This window comes from Atta colombica, unplaced genomic scaffold (genome assembly GCF_001594045.1).
Source record: "Atta colombica isolate Treedump-2 unplaced genomic scaffold, Acol1.0 scaffold151, whole genome shotgun sequence".
Lineage (NCBI taxonomy): Eukaryota > Metazoa > Arthropoda > Insecta > Hymenoptera > Formicidae > Atta > Atta colombica.
In genome coordinates this window covers 198394-206317 of record NW_017259241.1, presented here as the reverse complement: position 1 = coordinate 206317, position 7924 = coordinate 198394, and the positions used below count along the sequence as shown (strand labels likewise).

Genomic DNA, 7924 nt, shown 5'->3' with positions numbered 1-7924 from the left:
TTTTATTTAAATTAAAGTTTTTTTTTTAATTATTTCTCTAAATGCTAATATTATTTTCTATAAAATTTTAAACAAATTAGTTTAGAAAGAGACTAATAAAGGTGCTTTTTTGTGTTGTCATTCGACGCTCATTTTTAGCGTTAAAATAGGTTGCGTCAAAATTAATGCTTGATATTCGTGAATTTTTATCACATGATTTGTTTTGACGCTAAAAATGAGTCGAATGTGAGCATGAGAAAGCACTTTGATCATTTGTAAAGCTATATCCACACAACTTGCATAGCTACAAAATTATCCAATCGCATTTCTTTTATAAAGATGCATGTAAAATGCGATTGGACAATTTTCTTTATGCATACGTTTATGCGGCTATGCAAATTTGTGTGAATATACCCTAATGGGCGTTACATTCGTAGTGTTTAAAGATGAACTTGAGATAGGTTTACATTCAGAGAGCATTATCAGTTTTTATCATGCTATCTCTCTTTACATCTAATAAGTAAAAAGAAAGAATAAAAAACTTTTATTTGTGTAATTTTCAAAGAACGGCCAAGACAAAAAGGAGTACAAGATTACACAACATTTTTATTTTTTAAAATTAATTATATTTTATTTTTCTTTTATAATATAAATATTAAAATATGGAAATACTTATATAAAAATACTATTTTTTATTGTTAAGAAACATTTTTATTATTTCATACAATTTAATAAAATATTTAATTTATCTCATAAAATCTATATTATAATTATTTCAATATTTTAAGTAGTTAAAAAGAAATTAAGATATTTTGATTTAGTAAAAACAATATTTTTCAAAATTAACTTTTTATTTAATTTAAATTAATCCTACAACGTAATTTTAATGATATTAGTTTTTTGTTTAATTTTTAGCTTAACTAAATTAAATTTATGAACTATTAACTTTAACTTTTATTTAGTTAAAACATAATATTAATTTATGTCTAAAAATACCTTGCCTAAAAATAATATTGCGTTATATTAGATTTTTTCAGCTTATCTTTTTATGAAGTTACGGAGGCATATTTACATAATTGGATTTTGCAATTTAATTCTTGAACGTTATAATAAATAAAATTATCTGTATCTCAATTATTATAGTGCAGATTGGGTAAAATATAATGAATTTATATTTTATCTTTTTTTTCCAACAAAAACGCTGTACATAAGCCTTCAGACGACTTTTTTGATCACGAATGTCGTAATTACATTGCGATTTCGATTGTGATCAAAGTCTCGCTATAAATGCTTTGAAGCGTTTGATGGACCAATCAGAAGAAAGAATTTTATTAATTGACCAATCAAAAGACGTCTCAAGCATTTGTAACTTAAAGCATTTGTAGCATCGCTTTTACTGTATACTCTTTATATTTTACTTCAATATTTTAATCGTAATTTCAATATAAAAAATTTTTCTTCGACAGAGACTTCATGTTGTCCTCTCCTCTCATTGTCTGAGACAACAGAAATGTAGTTGTTGGAGAGAGAGGAAGGAGAAGGTTTAAACGGCTCCACGTTATCCACATATAATGTGATCATACGATGTGACGTTTCTCATGACGTCACAATCGTCACAGTTACGATACAATGGCGGCTATATAGCCAACTTGAGAGCATTAAATCTGATATTTTTAAACATATGTGATTCAAATAAGATTAAAATTTATTATTTATTATTGTACTTTCCATTACCTTATGATAAGTGTCTCCGCTCTTGAAATAAAAAAGCTGTAACATCGCTTCAACCTGCTTTTATTAATCGAGGAAGGTCGAACCATTTTCTTTATATTTTGTTCTGGTATTGTGGCAATATTCTCACACATCAAGCCATCAAGAGCAATCTCAAGATTCTCAAGCAATCTTTATGGCAGTGTCAGCGGATGATGTACGTTGTGTCACTCTTGGAATTGTTTAAGATCTATCAAACATTTACTGTTCAGGAAGTTAGCTGTTTGTGACTCGTAAGTAAAAAGTTATTATTGAAACAGTTAATTATTCGGTAGAAATAGTAATCTAAATTGATAATACATGACTGTTTTAGAGTCCTAACCTCTTTTATATTCTGGTGTAATGAATTTCGACTAACCTTTCGCCGCGTATAAAATCTTTACAGATCGTTCGCTGCAATCATATAATTTCTTTCTTCGAGAGTGCGATGTGACAAAAGTGAACAACAATAGTGAGAAACTATTGAAAAATATTCTCTTTGAAGAAGAGATATAAATTTGAAGTATGCATCATATTTAAATAAAAAGAAAAATAAACGAAAAAATATTAAAAAAAAAATTTTTTTTAACAAAAGAAAATATTCTTTTAGTCAGGGAATAGAAAGTTATTTTTTAAAAATATAGTTATTCGTTATCGAATAAAAAAAGTAACGAGTTACTAGTTATCGATTTTTAAAAGTAAGTGGTTGCAGTTACCATTACTTGAGAAAGTAACTTTTCATTATTTTTTCGTTACTTTTTAAGAATCGACGATCACTAATTACGGACAGGTGCTTAAAGGCTTTCTAGTTTCAAGTGTTATGAGTAGCTTGTGTTCAATCGAATTGTGTGCAAAGTAATGATAAAAGTAACTGTAAAATTTGTTATTGTTATAAAAAAAAATGTAACTACGTTACTGTTACAGTTATAAAAAAAAATAATGCAATTACCAGTAGAGTTACAAAAAAAGTAACTTGTAACTTTGTTACATGTAACAAGTTACTTCCATTTCTTGCCTTTAGTAAGTAATATTATATTGTAGCAGTTATCGTTTTACTAATCAAAATGAGACATTATTTAATATCTGTGATTTAATTATTTTTTTATAACGACCAAAAATATAATTTATATTTGTGATCCGTTTTCTGTTCCTGCATTAGGCTGTACTAGAACTCTTTCATTTTCGAAATATTAAACATATACCTCACTTTAAATTCCAAAAGTGTACACTAATTCAGCCACAGAAAACAGATCTGTTAATTTAATAAATTATTTTATTTTTTGAAGATTTCGAATCTTCATTTCTTCTATCATTTCTTCTTTGCTTGTTTAATGTAAGTATCTATGTATAATTATGCATGACATTTAAAATTTTTAACATATAGAATTTTAAATTTAATTTATTGTTTTAAGTTTCCTAAATTTATTTTTTAATTCTTTATATTATAATTTTATCTATAATTATATCTAATGAAATAATATAATCTTTAGACTGCCTGTATTTTTTCGTTAAAAGTTTTTTCTCTTGTATACAAAATTCTTATATAGAAAATATTTCTGTATAAATAACATACACATGGCGTAAAATATCGAGATTTGTGCAGAGCCACAAAAGTGGCTTTCGCGGGGGACGTCAAATAAAAAAATTTTTCATTTTCTCAAAAATAGTATTTGAGGGTTTTTGATATCTCTGATTCCAATTCTGAGTATAGATTTATCTCTAGAGTTCTAAACGTAATATTGACAACATAAATGAATATAACGATATATAGACTCATGCAGAGAACTTTTCTTTAGCTAAACTGTACATTCCATTCAAGTTCCATTTTGAAATTTTCAGAGTTATTTCATAATTGAAATGGAAATATATTTTTACAAAATTTTTAAATTAGTAAGTTTATGAAGAAAAATGTTAAAATTTGTAAATAAAATGACTTATTTATACAAAAATGATAAATTGAAAATATCCATAAAACAATTTAAAATCTTTAAAATTGGTCTCTTGCATTTTTTTGTAAGACTAATGGTTTCGATGATATAATAATTTGAATTTCGCATGAGCGAATGTTTTTTATGAATTTCTTTAACTTAACTTTTAACTTACAAGCGTGAATAATTTTACAAAAAAAAAATTTGAAATTTTTTTTGCGAAACACATGTCTCATATTTTTGTCTGTAAAATATGTCAGTAAATTAAAAAAAAAATGACGATGTTTTAAAGATGCTGTTTTAAAGATGCGGCATGGAATACCTCATATATTTAATATAATTAATATTTAAAATACTATCAAAAATTTTAACTCTCAAGAGCACAAAAGTGGCTTTTCCGGCAGTTTAAAAGTTAAAGCTTAAATAAAAATCTTTTCTAAAGAATAAAATAATCTTTTTTATAATTAAAATGTATGTAAAAATTTTTGAATAGTTCGATAGAAAAATATTGATATATTAATTGATATATAATTTTTGTCATTCATGTATCGATATATTAATGATTAAATTAGTACATACTAATTTGTTTATTACATATATATATTTGTATGTACACGCGTTCGCATATGCAATATACATATAAATATATATGGTAGTAGATACACATACAAGTATATAGGCTATAAGAATTTCTAAGTTTAGGAAACTTCTACTTATCGTTCTTTATTGTGACATTTAAAATGCTAATCTCTTATATAATATCAGAGTGCACATATACATCCCACATTTTCAATTATGCAAGCAAGAAATAACAAAAATGCGTCTAAATCGAGATACACGTTTCTTGTTTTAAATTCGTGGCGTATTTATTATTGTTTATAGATAACGTTGGGAAATTGCTTTGTATGCAAAGATAGTTTCAATTTTCGCTACAAAGAGTTGTTATAACTTTATAGAGAGTTGCAAACAGTTAATTATGTAGTAACTAACGTTATCAGTTAGGTCTAAACAACGTTTTATTTGGATGGAAATAATATCAAGATGTAATTATTTATTGGAAAAATATTTCAATTAATGGTAATAAAAATCGAAAACTGTCGGCAATCGTAATAATTTTTTATTCGTTGAGTACTCATTTATCATAATAGTATTAATCTTTATCTTCAATAGAAAAAAACAAGAAAAAAGTGTACTTGTTTGCATATATATAAGTAATTATATAAGTAATTATATAAATAATAGTATACAGGGTGTCCCATTTGAAGTTTAGAATGCAGTTATCTTCCAAATTATCTAAAAAATGTTATATGATTCTAAAAAATGTTTTAAGTTTGGAACTTATCTCGTTTTCTCGTTTTGATTTTCATAAATTCTCTCTAGGTTTCTCCAAATTTTCAAGGTGACTTTTTTTAATGAAATATAATTTTTATTTACATAATTTTTTTACATAATGTATGATTATTCTACATATAAAAATATTAATGGAATTTTAAAGGATTAGAGTCATATTGCAAGTAGCACTTACACACAAACGATTTACGTATCATTATATTGCTACATATATCAATATCTCACGTATCATATGTCTAAATTTTCATATAACAATAATGTTTTAATTAGATGTATAATTAGATGTTTAATTAGATGTATAATTAGATGTATAATTAGATCCAATTTTAAAAACTCCACATTATTTCTTCGTACAAACTACTGATCTATGGATTATTGTTTCATAAATTATATAACTTTGATCCTAAAGTTGTTTATATTGATTAAATGCAATAATTTTTGTATAATAATTATTTTTTTCTTTGTTTATAAATTTGAAAATCATTTTCTAGAATTAAAGTATACGCATTAATACGTGTCTGTGAGGAGTTTATGTGGAGAACAAAAAAAATTGTTTAAAAATTAAGGATGCACCGAATCGTAAAATTATTGGATATCGGATAGAACATAACATCGAATATCTATTTAATCGGTATTTAATCGGATATCCGAGAAGGCAATTTTTTCGAGTCGGATATCCAACGGATAATTTCGAGAAAATGTTTTCTAAAAAAAATGTCTATAGAGAAAAAGATTACAATTTTACAACAGTGTATAAGATATTATAGCATCATTAATATGTGTACTTGTTTCTACAACATTTACACAAAAAAAAAATCAACAATTTAATGATATCCAATTTTAATCGGATATATTCCCGGATATTAATGATATCCGACTATCCGGTTGGATAGTAAAAAAGTGTCTGATAGTATCAGATAGTGGATACTTTTCGGATATCTGATACATTCTCCAAGATATCCTCTGTTCCCGGCCACGAACCACTTTTTCTAATATCGTGGCTAAGCAGTTCTAATCCCACAAAGTATTTAGAGTCGGCCATATATCAAATAATACATCAATAATACATCAATAATATATCAAATAATATCTACAAATTTCACTAGCTCTTAACTCTTAATACTGAATATTGGGCGCTAAGCACGAGAGAGAGCATGCCACTCTTCCTCGGAATTAGCTAAAAAATTCTACTTAAATTTATCAAAATTCCTAGTTTAAATTGAGATCTTTATCATTTCTTAGTTCAATATGGTATTAGAGCTGTCACTATCATAACATTTGCTTGATATAAAAGTTTTGCAATTTGTATTTATGAAATGGTACACAGATATGTACAATACCGGTCAAAATTATATCAGACAAAAATCAAAATTATGGTATATAAGACATTAGATTATTGTTGAGGTGTCTAGTCGAAGTGTGCTTTGATCCACACTACTTGCGCCTTCCAATTTTTTGCGGAAATTAATGGTTTCTTCATTCGGGTCATCGATCACACATTCTTTCGACGGATCAGATTGTTCAGAAGTCAATATTTCTTCAGCAATGTCCGACGCCGATGTGGATTGCTGCGAGATATGCGAAGGATGTTGCAATCGACGAGAAAAGTAATATAAAATGATTGGCCATTCTTCTTTTTAACATAGCTTTGCTAGACTTTTAGACCTTAAGAAACTTGATGTATTGATGTGAAATTGCATCTTATATATATATTCATCCTTGTTTGTGGCTCTTTACAATGACTTTCTGTTATAGTTCATCTATTAGTACCACGAGTATTTGTCATAATATAAAACACTAAGTCTAATTACTAAAGGGGGGTTATGACGGTAAAAACTACGGCTGTATCATAAAAAGTAAAGAAAATACTATAATGTGATTCTGGAAAAATTAATAAAAAAATTAAAAAATCATGGTGTACATAATCAAATCTCATACTTTACGTACAAGGTATACTTGCTACCAAGTGTCTACTGTATAAATTTGAGCGCATTCGATTCACTTTGACAAAAGTTATGCTCAAAAAGTCGAAAGATGATATAATTTTAACCGATATTGTAGTTCGCATAAACAACGTCGAGTTCTTGAAATTAAACTTAATTTTATCACGACGAATTTGAAGACATGGTAGTGTCTTAGCGCGAAGACATGGCATGAGACACTGATCTAGTTTTTACCGAGGGTTTAATCCTGTTATAGTCGAACGACAGGGGAATCGTCGACTGTAATTGATTGGTTCTTACATTTTGATCCGGATTATGGTAAATTCTCGGTGGAAATTAAACCAATGTCTTCGCACCGAGACACTACCGTGTCTTCAGATTCGTCGCGATAAAATTAAGTTTAATTTCAAAAACTCGACGTTTGTTTATGTGAACTACAATATCGGTTAAAATTATTTCTGACTCGGATTAAACTCTCGGTGGAAATTAGACCATTGTCGTACTCGTTTACTTTACGACCTGGTGAATTGCGCTTGGGATTATCGCCGGATCTCAGTAACAGCTGGCTGACTCGGTCGAGTTTTAAGTACACTTAAATTAAAAAAATAGTTAAATTAAAAAATAGTTACACTCCGATTGTATTATACATGCTTTTATTTTTCTCTATATGTCCTATAAAGAGATATTGCGATGCAAAGTCCGGATCTGTAACTTTTTTGTAAGATTCAGATAGGTCGTCATTGTCATCGGTTACATAATGTAAGAATACAAAGTGTACCATTATGCATAATGGCGATAGCAATACTGAAAATAATCAATCAAATTTTGGCCTTTATGCATTTTCCTGCGCATAATAGCGCTGGCGTATTGGAATAGCCAAACAAATTTTGGTCTCTAATTCACTCTTCTACTCCTCGGAAATGATACATCTTGTCTTCTTACATGATCGATTATATTCCATGCATTCTTTCTGGT

At 27.5% G+C, this 7924-nt stretch overlaps 1 protein-coding gene across 1 annotated transcript in view; it reads left to right on the top strand.

Annotated features, from left to right (window-relative positions):
• Nucleotides 1-1513: 1513 nt before the first annotated feature.
• LOC108685361 (ATP-citrate synthase) overlaps nt 1514-7924 on the top strand; it is a 52042-nt gene continuing 45631 nt past the window's right edge. The window contains exon 1 of the mRNA XM_018190115.1: nt 1514-1982. The gene's annotated coding sequence lies outside the window, so the exon portion shown is untranslated. The remainder of the gene's footprint in view (nt 1983-7924) is intronic.